Consider the following 13,717-nt stretch of genomic DNA (forward strand, 5'->3'; position numbering starts at 1 on the left):
GAAATATATGGCTGCTGTTTACATCTTAACAAATAATTTATACAAGTTGACAAACTTTTTTTTAAAATATTTATGATTGTTATAATTTGAAATAAATTTGACAGAAACTTCCTTTTGGTATTTCTTGTTTTTATTCCTAGGAGAATCCAGCAAATCTTCCGGAAAGAAAAAGTCTTATTTTTTTATGTTTATCTGCGGAATCACACAATTTACTCAAAGACAAAGCATCTTTCATTCGTTTTTCGAAAAATATGTTTCTGTTTTTTGTCACTCCTCGGCTTTAAGCCACATAAATCTCCTTTCACTTGTTACGTTTTCTTCTCTGCTTGACCGCTTAAACGGTCACTACGCTGGACAAATTGTCACCTTAAAGCCCTTCCCCCTTTTAAAAAAAAATGTCCATATGTAAATTGAACAAGACACACAAAAGTTAGGAAATAATAACAACAGGTGGCTGAACGTGGGAGGGCTGCAATGTGACGTCATGAAACGGGTGACGCCCACCTGATGAGGAGTTCCTATTGAAAGTTCTCCGTGAACCGAGGGCACTGGCGACTACCTCCATCTGACGTGCAGCGGCAACCAAACTCCGCTAGAACTCACAGCTGCTCCACGATAAGCGAAAACTTCTTCCTTCAAATTCAAGCGGGCGGTAAGTACATACCGCGTTTTTCATTTATCTGTGTTTTTTCATTGTCATTTCTAACATGTCAGTGAAAGTCATTGTTTTAAAAGTCCAATGCATAGTAAATTTCGCGCCCTTTTTTGGTTATAGATTTAAAAAAGTCTACATATGCATTTTGAGAATGTAATTTAACTTTCCGATAGCATTTTATTCAAATTGTATTTCTTTGTTCAAGTTTACTGCACCTTTCCAATTCCGAGGCTGTACGAGACATGGTCTTATAGTTTAAGATGGAATCCAAATCAATTATAAAATGTTCAAATTTTAACGCTCTCCCACCGGGAATCGAATCCGGACGAGTTTTTTGAGTTTTTACGTCCCACGTTTATGCCGGCTAGGCTAAAGGAGACGGTGAAGATGAAAAATGAATGAAATGCTGGAATGAAGAAAGTGGGAGGAAACGGGAGAACCCAGAGAAAACCCACGCACACGGTGTTTGTCCACCACAAAGTTCACTTGGAGGGAGCAGGGTTTGAACCCTGGACCCCATGCACCAGAGGTGAACGCTCTACCACTGAGCCACCGCGGCCACCTCGAATCCGGACGACGTGTATAAAAGGTGCACGTGCTAGTCACTAGACTAACGGGTAGAATCCGCTAACAATCTAAAGATTTATATATACATTTATTCAATAAAAACATATTCTGACCAAAACATATATTATCTAATAAATAATACCGTTACAGTTTCGACAAAGTATCATTGCCTTCATCAGACACACAAGCAAAGATACTTTGGCGAAACCGTAACGCTATTATTCATTAGATAAAATATACTTTGGTCAGAATTTGCCTTTTATTCTATGCAAGAAGATCCAAAACTAGTGTAGTATTCAGAAACATTTATTATTCTTCTGGTGAGAACCCCCTCCCCCCCAAAAAAGAATAAATTTTAGTCACGGCATCGGAACGAACTTCTACTAGTGCAATATAAAAAAAATATGGAAAATCTTGAAGTAAAATAACATACGTACATATTAACGAATGAAATCAGAGCTACTTATTAGTTGTTAGACAATACCTCAGAAATTTGTATTCTTCTCTTTCAAAAATTAAGAATTATGAAAATACTTTATGAAAAACTAATTTTTGCTTAGTGTTACGTGTTCGTTATTTTCTTTATTCTTAACGATCACTATTTATGCTAATACAAGTTTATGTTCCAACGACTTGGCAGCATTTGATCCATTTGAATAGTAGTTTCATATTAATTTTACTCTGTTCTAAATTTAGATGTTAGATTTTTATTATTATTATTATTATTATTATTATTATTATTATTATTATTGGTGAAAATTCTTGATATAATACACAAGCAACACTTAAAAGTAGTTTAATACAAAATATTAAATTTCGTTAAAATTAAAAAAAAAAACACTAACAAATTGTTCATATCACATTGTTGTTTTTCCTACAATCTTGTTAATACGAGGAATTGGGCTGATCAGTCGAAACAGTTAATTCCATGGGTTCTTCAAGTCTCCAAGTTACAGATCTGCGAAAATAATGTGTTTGGCATCAGATTTCAAACACGGAATTTATCTACTTGTTTTAAATATTCAATCTTTTATTACCAATTGGGAGTCTGACGTTCTTTCCAGTACCGAGACTATACGAGACGTAGAACTAAAGCTTAACGTGTGATCCGAACTACATAAGCTCCCACTGGGGATCGAAACTGGGTCTACTGCCTCGAAGTTACGTACGATAATTTTATGGTTACGAGAGTCTCTAATTTTTAACAAAAAAGTAATAAATAAATAAATAAAATAAACTTGGGTATGAATAAATTAATATCGCCTAAGACTTTATACAACACACTATTCATAATTTTCTGTGAGGTTGCACAATAGATTGATTACAAACAAAATAGAGAATTATAGATGTCTGTGACTTTTATACAGTCCGATATACATTTTTTCTACCTTTTGATCACAAACAAATAAAATGAAGAATTATATACACCTGGGACTTCACACATCCCAATGGAGGGCACGGTGGTTCAGTGGTAGAGCGTTTACCTCTAGTGAGCGTGGTCCTTTGTTTGATCTCTGGCCAAGTAAGTTTGTGGTGGATGATATCTTGTCCGTGGATTTTCTCGGGGTACTCTCGATTTCTCCCACTTTCTCATTCCACCAATTTTTCCATCATTTGTTGTAATCATCGTCTCCCTTAGTTTAAGACAGCATAATCATGGGACGTTAAATGAAATATTTCATTTCACTTTCTTTTCGTTGATATATCCCATAATTCATAATTTTCTATGGGGTTGCATAATCTATTGACAACAAACAAACAAAAACTGAAGATTTTTATACGTCTGAGATTTATACATCCCTCTATTCATATTTTTTATGGTGTTGCATAATCTATTGAACACAAACAACGTAAATAGAGAATTACATTCGCCTAAAATTTATACAATCCATTCTCATTCTCATAATTTTCGATGGAGTTGTATAATGTATTGATAGCAAATAAAGAAAATAGACAATTATCTACGCCTAAGACTTTATACAACTCACTATTCATAATTTTCTTTCAGGTTGCATAACCTGACCACGGACAAACAAAATAGATAATTTAAATGCTAAGATTTTATACAACCCATGGGGGCGCGGTGGCTAAGTGGTAGAGCGTTCACCTCCGGTGCTTGGGGTCCCTGGTTCGATCCCCGCTCGCGCCGTGTGGACTTTGTGGTGGACAAAGACCGTGCTTGTGGGTTTTCTCGGGGTTCTCCCACTTTCTTCATTTCATTCATTTCTCATCATCACCGTCTCCTTTAGCCTAACCGTCATAATCGTGGGACGTAAAACTCAAAGATTTCATTTCATTTTCTTATACAACCCAGTATTCATAATTTTCTTTCAGGTTGCATAACCTGACCACAGACAAACAAAATACATAATTTAAACGCTAAGATTTTATACAACCCAGTATTCATAATTTTCTTTCCGGCTGCATAACCTCTTCACCACAGACAAACATAATAAATGCTTACATTCTGTATTGGATAAGGACAATTGAATTAATATCTGATACCTAATACACTTTGTTTCTCATTACCTTGCTTCGTGAGTTACATACCCTGTTAACGATGGATAAACAAAAATAATTGTATGCATATAGTACTTTATATGGATACTAAAGAAACTTATGATTGATCGAAAACTTATATATGTGCAGTGTGTATGTATGTATGTATGTATGTATGTGTGTGTGTGTGTGTGTGTGTGTGTGTGCGTGTGTGTGTGTGAGTGTGTTTGTGTGTGTGGGCAGGAAGGTGAGTGTGTGTGGGTGTGTAAGTATTTTATTTGTATTTGTACGTTCATATGTAAGAAGTTTATTCAATGGTGTAATGACCGTACTTTTTTTTTATGGGAAAAGAGTTCCTCAACTTCTACAGTAAGTATATATAAAACAGTCAAGATTATTTTTTAGCATTATATTTCATTTCTTTGCTCCAAAGTAACTGTAAAAGATAAGTACAGGCTAAATTAAAATCTAAAGGCCGTAACGTTTTAAAAGTTGAAAAACATTATGATATTTATTGGTAACATTTAATTAATTTATTTTTTTTTTTTTACTAAAATATAAATCGCCGCTTTGTATTACGTCGCACTAAGCTCGGGGTGTGTTTCTCAGCTGTAAACAAGATTTCACTTTATCTTTTTCAAGGATGTTTTTGAAGTATTATCGCATTGAGCTACTGGAGAACGACTCGAAATTTCATCGATTGCAGCCCGACATTTCCCCACAATTTTCAGAATATAGATTTGATCAAATTCTGGGATTGCTTTACCATAACATCACAGAAACTCAGCTTTGAAGTCCTATTATCATTATTATTATTATTATTATTATTATTATTATTATTATTATTATTATTATTATTATTATTATTATTATTATTATTATTATTATTAATATTATTACCTGTTTTACAAATATAAAATGTCTCCCATCCGTATACTAATAAATGATCCCTCAGATTAGCTTCCTGAAGTAAAATAATGTTGAGATAGTATATTATTTCAAGTATTAGTGCAAACAAATTTTCCTTACAATTGTGACTGTTTTAATCTTAAACCGTTTTTACATTTGTTTAAGTCTTTCCTAAGAAAGACGTAATAACATCAGGGGAAAGCACTTTGGCATGCTTTTTTCTTACGCTATAATAATCGTATATTTCCTTGGTTCATGTTTGAAAACTTCGATGACTTTTACTATGTACATATTTATATATACTTGTGATATATATATATATATATATATATATATATATATATATATATATATAACAAGTCGTTATTTGGTTAGTAGCCTAGGAACCAATTATTTTGTGTTCCCTTTTTAATAAAAGTGTGTGCGTAAGAACTGTTCCAACCCAAATACCCTATACTGAAAAAAGACCAAGTCCAGACCCAGTCCAGATTTAAGGAGAAAACGAGGCTAGTATGCTTTCTGTTGGGAACCTATGACAAGACGCTGGTATCGGTCGTAATACTGGGTGAAACACCCTTATTTCCTGTGGTGACGTAGGTCAGTAAGTGAGAGCGATGCTTACTGTTTCCACAGACATAATTGGTGCTCTCACTTACTGAGGTATCGCTACAGGAAATAAGGGTGTTTCACCCAGTATTTCGATTGGCACCATCTTCTTGTCATTGTGTTCCAAACAGAAAGCATATTATCCTCGTTTTCTCCTTAAATCTGGACTTGGCTTTTTTCAGTGCAGTTTGTAATTAGGTCATATTTTAAATTCTCAAAAATTTGATGTGTTGAGGAGATAAATATTGAAACAATGCTACTTGTAAAATAGTTTGATACTAGAAACACGAAGGAGGTTCAATTTTGCCCACGCGTTTAAACTCTCATTTTTCTTTCTTCTTCTTTTTTTTACAGTATAATGTGTTTCCTAAGACATCATGATTCTTTTATTGTTCCTTTGAAATTAAAATGAAATGAAATCTTTCACTTTTACATCCCACACTTATGCCGGCTAGAGTAAAGGAGACGTTGATGATGAGAAATGAATGCAATGGTGGTGGGAGGAAATGGGAGAACCACGAAAAAACCATGCACACGGCGTTTGTCCACGACGAAGTCAACTTGGCACGAGCTGGGATCGAACCAGGGATACCACGCACCAAAGGTGAATACTACTCTACCACTTAAAAAAAAATTGCCCCAACCAAAGTATTGTTCGCCGTGAGCATTTCACGTACAGTCTACGTAATACAAACACGACAGGGACACGAACACAGAAATATCGTGAACAGTTAAAATTCCAACCTTGCTCTTGAGAGAAATTCGAACCCCCAATGGGCTTCATCTCATGATCGTCAGTCTAACGCCTCAGACCGCTCGGGTATGCCCACCGGCTTACCACTGAGCCACTGCGTCCCTTATTGTTCCTTTGAATTTAATGTTCAGTTTTGTAAGTTTATATTATAATATAATCTATTTTATCTTTTTAGAATATATATATTATAATATAATTTATATTATAATATATCTATAATTCATTTGGTGCAGATTGATTTTACCACTTCCCCTGTGTAACCCATCTTTGTTTATGCCACTTCTGTCTCTTATGTAAACACAGAAACTTACAAGTAAAACTTACAAGGATATTTTTAGTGTAAGTAATATTATTAGTTTCGTCTTTTCTCGAATGATGTTTTCCTATATGTAATATTTGAATGATGTCATATATGCACTAGTGACGATAAATCTAAAGTAGAACTACATCAAATGTTTCTGTTATTGGTTTAGTTTGAAATGTTAACCTAAATTCAATAGATACACTGTGACAATTACTTGAAAGCAAGCGAACAGATTTGAACTTTTCTTGGTACTAGACGTTGCAAATACGCGTTTGTACTTCTAGGGTTAATAGGAGGATAATATTTTATGTATAAGCAACTGAAGGGTTGATTTGAGATGCAAAATTTACATTTAAATACGTGCGTCATTTGGGAGAGAACCAGATACAGTTCCTCTCAAGTGCATATATATATATGATAGAAAAACTGAAACTGTTTATATTGGTGAAGAATGTTATCCCCAGAGGTTTGCTACTCTGGAAAATAAACTCATCGGCACCCACTCATAACTCTAAAATACTAAGAATAATTGTATTTTAAACCTTGAAACATATGGCTGAACTAACAAAAATACCGGTCAATTGACAATTCTATCCTCAAGCAAAATCTAAAATGACGTTGATGATTGAGAGGTTAAGACATTCTTTCTTTCTTCTAGCTCTACTGGGTGAACGGGAATTCACTTCATATTGCAAGTTGTTTATAACAATTTTTAAATATTTAACGAATTTGCATGAAAGAAAAAGGGTTTTGTTCCTTACAATAATAAAATTGTTATGCATTGCTAAAATTTCACATATGCACCACCATTGTCCACCAATTTTCGTAAACAATGGAGATGTTAGAGATAAACTTCTGGCGAATTCGCGCCTCCAATTCATCAAACGACGCCCCAACCAGAATCTTGGAAAATGGGTGTCGAGTCACACACGGACAGGATGTGCAAAATAAGGCAGTCTTCATCTTGAATAATGATTAGGTCGTTGTAATTGCCCGATCTGGATACAACACCGTGAATATAATCAAGCATAGGAAGGTATCGTTCTGCATTCATTGTGTTCCGAATGACGTATAGACTCACAACTTTCGGGGATATAATGCTGCACCATACTGTGACCATTGGCCGATGTTGGTTTTCTTCATCAACCACCCTCGGACCTTATTCTGCCCAATAATAACAAGGGTGATGGTTAACAAGTCTTCACAAACACGAAAAACATGAAAGACGGCTTCATCTGACCACGGGATATTATCATAAAGATCGCACCGTTTTTCATATCAAACAAATATCACTTCTCGCTACTCCAACAGATGATCACTGTCTTATAACGATAATTCCTGACGTTAATGTTGTCTCCATGGACGAAAATTCAACTCTTTCTTAAAAACAGTTCGTATTATATATCGGATTAAGAACTTTCGCGCAATCTGTCTTTTTGTGATTTCTGAGAATTTCGAGTTAACATTTCCTGAACCACTTCACATTTTCCTCCTATCTAAGTGTTGAGGGGCAACCACGTCTTGCAATATCTGCTACAGAACCTCTGTCCATTAGCTTCGAATGGCAATTCCTTACGGTCTTTGCATCGACCGAGCACGAGATTTCTTTAACTTAGCCACCATCCCTGTACTTGTATCACAATTTGCCATACTTCGTACCAGGATGCAGCTGACCCCGCTCAGGCAAGATTAGTGTTGCACTATGATCCTCTGCTGATACCTGCAATGACATGTAATAAATTCTACGATTGTAAGAAACAGAACAAGGTTTATTTCATGAAAATTCATTAAATATATACAAAAGTTATCAATAATTTTCAATATGTAATTAATTCCCGCTCACGTAAAGTATAGGACAAAAATAAACGATCAAAATTGCATTTAGTTTTAATGGCGTTTTTGGTCATTTATTTTTGTTCCGTACTTTATACATGCATGTATAATGAGATCTGTGTATTGACATAATTAGGTAATAGAAAACAGATTCTATCGACGTTGGTTGTGGCGATAGTCTTTCAGTAAAGGGCTCCATACACTTTCAGTTTTACTGCTCAGTTTGTCTTATGTGACGTCATAACTGAGAAATAAACTTCCGAACTGAGTAATTTACGCAGCTTTTCGCACACTAATTTGGACTGAGCAACGTGATTGTTTTTACAATTATAAATTGCCCAGTTCACTGATGTAAACATACAGTTCTTTCTCTCCGAGTATTCCCATTTCCTCCCCCATTATTATTCCACCAATTCTTCCATCATCATTTACTTGCCTTCATTATTGGTCTCCCTTAGCCTCAAGGTCATAAGCGTGGTACGTCAAACTGAAATCAGTTCATGATGGCATCTAGTAAAAAAAAAAAATACTTTGTTGGCTTCGGTTGAAGCACTCCATTCGCTCCCAGCACTATGGGACGTCAAAAATCCACAGTATTCCAGCAGGAGTAAAAGAGCCAAGTGCGATGTGCTGATCATAGAGTAAAAAGTTATTAAGCGCGACGCGCCTCGCAGAATTCTAAAACTCTGATATTTGAAGAAACTAATATTCCTGGAATACCAGGAAACTGCTAAGCCCAGCGTGTCAGCTGCTACTCTGCCAGATGATCTTATAGAGAACATACATGATTGAGGCGATTCGTTGAGCGAAAGGGTAATCGGTTGATGACAAAACGCTTTCCTGAGCATACCATTCCTTACTCCATAGTCCTTACTTATTTTCTTTTTCTCTGGAGTTTTCTAAGTAGTAATGATACTGCAATCAAATAACAAAGCTACCATGCTTTCGTCACTTATTATATTGTGATAATAATCTACTTTGAGAATAAGTACACAGAACAGAATATTCCGTTTCGTACTATCTGCTGCTTTGAGAAGAAGTAAACTGAACAACAAATCTAACGTAAGGCAGCTAAAACGGCAACTGTTCGATAGCCCCTGAACGTATCCTCTACACAATTAGTTTTTTTTTTTTAACCCGGTTCTTAGAACAGTTGGACTGCACATCAAAACTGAAAGTGTACGGACTTCTTAATAATGATAACCACCAGTACCAGTTTTCTCATTTCCTTATAAAAGCAAACATAATATTGGGAAATGTTCTTTCCTGCATTACTACTTCAATTATTTTCTTAAATCAAAAATTACCATAGTTATTTTTGTAATATTCAGAATGTAGTTATACTGATTTGTTTGGCACTAGGGATAATGTTAAATATGAAAATATGGGACACACTACCCCGTTTTAATGAACGATACATTGTTTTGGGATTATTAAATAATCCCTCAACTAGGAGTATGTGGTCAACATTGATTAGAGCCAGTGACGTACACAGAATTCCATCAAGGAGAGGTTCATGCATTCAATCTTTTATTTCCATCTCCACTGCAATCTCTCTACTAAAGCCGAAAGTGGTAGAAATCTGCTACCATGTCCTGTTTTAATATTACTTTAAAATATATATATATATATATATATATATATATATATATATATATATATATATATATATATATATATATATATATATATATATATATATTACGCCATACAAACCAAACCTGCCCACGTAATGTGCATGTGACACTACTACCGTTTACCGGTATACTTTTTATATTCTACATTCTGCAGATGTCTGTATGCACATTGCATTGAGAATATTGGCAACAAAATGAGAAATTAGGGTATGCGAAGACATGTTGAAAGTGTAGAAGCTGATATTAATAAACAGTGCCGGTATTTTGCTTAAGTAGACTAAACACATGGCCGTGCATTGACATCTTGGGTTGAAGAATCGGAACGTCAACAGCGTGGTTTTTTGATTCCATCGCGATCAACACGACTAGCATGCATGTCCGTTAATTGATGACTAACGTAACATGTTTTTCAAATAGAATCATTCTTCTTGTTTTACAAATCACGCGTGTTTTACAATAAAACCTAGAGAACTTTGTCCACGAAGGAAACAAAAACTAATTTATACTGCCTTAAATTAAAGATACGTTCTTTTATACGAGGTCCTTCGGAAAGTAAGGTTATAACCGCTAATATGCATTTAAAAAAGTGTATTTGACACAATGTCTACTACGAGGCATATTTAGTAATACAGGGGATATTTTTAACCGAGTTAAAGAAGGAAGAGGTTCCCAATTCGATCAGTTTATTGAGAGAGAGGGAAAGAAAGGAAGAGAGAGAGTGTGTGTGTGTGTGTATTACAAAAATTTGTCACAATATTTTAGGAACATATTCCTCACATCAAAATAAGAAAAAAGTTTATATGGACGTGTGCTCAAAAGTGGATAGTTTCGGAGTTATAGGATGCCAAAAACGTGAAACAAGTTAACTTTAAAACCTTATAGTTCCACTACTATGGGACCTATCGTAGTCGGGTCAAGACATCACTGAGGAACTGGTAAGCGAACTATCCAAATATCCATTTTCAAGAATGCTCCGGTACTTGCACAGGCGGAGAGTGATCAAGTACTCCCAAGCAGCCTCCCTAAAAATTATTTTGCAAATACCGAAGGTTCTGAAAGATGGATATTGGCTAGTTAACATACTAGTTCCTCAGTGGCGTCATGACCCGTCTACGATCGATCCTCTATTAGTAGACTATGGGGCTGTAAAGTTCATTTTTTTTACGTTTTCGGCACCCTATAACCAGACCTACGAAAATATGCATTTCCGACCACAGGTCCGTATAAACTATTTTTTTATTTGATGTGATGAACCTGTTCCCAAAATATCACGCTTCACTGCATTGTTCAGCGAGAATATGAGTTGAGTTGATTTTGAGTTTAACGTCCCGTTCAGCAGCGAGGCTATATGAGACGTGGACCTACTGATTAACGCGGAATCCGAACCACATGAGCTCCCGCCGGGAATCGAACCCAGGTCTCCCACGCCAAAGGCGCGTACGCTAACCGCTTAGCCACGGAGGAGCTCTAGAGAGAATATGAGAGAATACATTTTGATTTAGGTGATATCGTTTCTTTTTAGTTAGCCTTATGTGAGAGGTGGATGAATCAGAAATAAATGTCAATAAGTGACTATATGAATCTAACTGAACTTAAAAATATAAGAAGAGGATAAGGTTCTTGTTCGTACAATATTTAGTTCTTGCTTAATTTGATTTCTTGCTGAAAACTGAATTTCGGTTTGAAGGCTTGAATTCCAATTTCCTAATCAACGAAAACTCTACTAAAATGGGCCGGTAATGTAAATACAGTAGTAATAGTAATATCTTCTCTAAGTTACTGGACATACAGGATGTTAACGAACTCCGTGTCATAAATTTGGCAGATGATTATGCAAATCAAAATATACAAAAAAATATTAACATGAACGTATGTCCTAAATTGCATAGTTCCCGAGCGAGAGGCTATCTAAAACGGGAGAAAAACAAATATGGCCAATGATTGTGCAAGGGATTTTCCAAAAGTCTTTGAAGTAAAGATGTACCGAAATAAGTGCGGAGAGAAGGAAACACCGTAGTCGACAAGTGGATATTGCAACGGAATTCAAAATGGAAGAAGAGTTTTAAATGTTATGCATGGTTGCATAACTACAGGGGAGGGGTGACTATGTAGGCATGAAACAAATCTTGCAGATAAAATCGTTTATGAGTTACGTTAGGATGGCAAAGTTTGCTAGGTATTTGTGGCGTATGTCTGTCGTGAAACGGAGATATGATATCTATAAGAAACATAGGTCTGAAGTTGCTTTTCTCCCTTTTCGGTAACCTCTCGCTCGGAAACTATGCAATTTACGACATATGTTTGCAACCCATTTTTCGTATTTTCGAAATGCATAATCACCTTCCAAATTTATGATACGCAATTCATATCTATCCATTTATCTATCTATCTCTATCTATCTATCTATCTATCTATCTATCTATATATATATATATATATATATATATATATATATATATATATATATATATATATATGGCCGGATTTAGGGGGTGCATCGGAGCACGTGCACCCTTCCTCCGTTCTGAATATACACTATCTAAAGTGAGAAACTGGCAGTGAAAATAATATACTTTTCTAAAACTGGCAGTGGACCAGTGGACTTTCCTAAAATTTCATTTCATGTTTCTGTTTCGGGCTTAAAAGAAAGCGGTTTTGCTAAACACAATAGTTTAAGTAAGTTCCTCATACGCATCAGAGATGCCTAAAGGCATTTTAAAAAAATTAAATTTGATTCAAATTTACTGATAGTTATTGGTGCACCCCCCTCAGAAAATCCTGGATCTGGTCCTATATATATATATATATATCAGTTTAACGTTCCATGTTATGTCCTTTAGGCTAAGGGAAATGATGATTAAAGCAAGTGAGCAATGATGGAATAATTGGTGGAATGAGAAAGTAGAATCACTCTGGGAAAAGCCACGAACACGCTGTTGTCCACCACAAACTTAGTTGACCGGGGATGGATCAAAGCAACGACTCCACGCATCAGAGCTAAGCGCTCTATCATTGAGCCACCGTAGCCCCTGATATGGAGTTCAGTAACACTATATCTAACTGAAGAGTTTCTTCTTATTCTTTTGAATTTTCTTTAAAAAGAAAACAATCACAAAGAATAGACATATCGTACGCAAACCAATGAAACTCATTCTATCTTGACTAAACTTGGCATGGTGGTATATCTTGGGGAACTGAGTACGAGTATAAAATATTACAGTGTGCAGAACTTTAGTTAGAACTTTTTTAGTTATGGGCTATCAAAGTTGGATTTTGAATTTAGTCAACTTTTCTCATATACATAGTTGCTTTTGACAGTAGGACAAATATACGTGAAATAAACCTCAAACATTACTTTAAGACATGGTAAAGTAAATACCGAGACGGTTGATTAGCTATTTTGTAAATGCAGTGTAGTTCTAATACAGATTTTCTATAAACATCAATGAAGAATGAATTTTTTTCCATCTAGGAAAACCTACTATTAACGATAACACATAAAGAACATGACTAAAACGTAAACTAGCTATTGATACGAAATCAAAACTTAAAAATTAATAGTTTTCGAATCATTTATGCTTATGTCCTCTTTCTTTTTCACCGCGACGATTTTTTCAAATTTTGTTACTCTTCCTGTACTCTAAGAATATCGATTTTTTTAAAAGCAATATGTAGCTAAGTTATGGCGTATGTCCAAGACACCTGTCTCCTTTAGCATAAATAGCATAATCTTGGGACGTTAAAGGTAAATATTTTATTTCATATCCAGTACACGTAAAAGGTAAAAATAAAATAAAATAAAATAAAACAAAAATTGTGAATTGGGGAAGGAAAAAATCAACAGGTATTTCTATGAGTAATTTCACATCAATATCACAATCTCTTCTAAAAACAAATCACATTAATTATTCAGTAATTTTGAGATAACCAAAACATTCGACATTAATTACATG

The 13,717-nt window shown here is 35.0% G+C and overlaps 1 protein-coding gene across 1 annotated transcript in view; it reads left to right on the forward strand.

Moving 5' to 3' along the window:
- Positions 1 to 520: 520 nt before the first annotated feature.
- Gpa2 (Glycoprotein hormone alpha 2) overlaps positions 521 to 13,717 on the forward strand; it is a 304,617-nt gene continuing 291,420 nt past the window's right edge. Inside the window, exon 1 of the mRNA XM_081757056.1 lies at positions 521 to 652. The gene's annotated coding sequence lies outside the window, so the exon portion shown is untranslated. The remainder of the gene's footprint in view (positions 653 to 13,717) is intronic.

This window comes from Thermobia domestica, chromosome 5 (genome assembly GCF_964235325.1).
Source record: "Thermobia domestica chromosome 5, izTheDome1.hap1.1, whole genome shotgun sequence".
NCBI lineage: Eukaryota > Metazoa > Arthropoda > Insecta > Zygentoma > Lepismatidae > Thermobia > Thermobia domestica.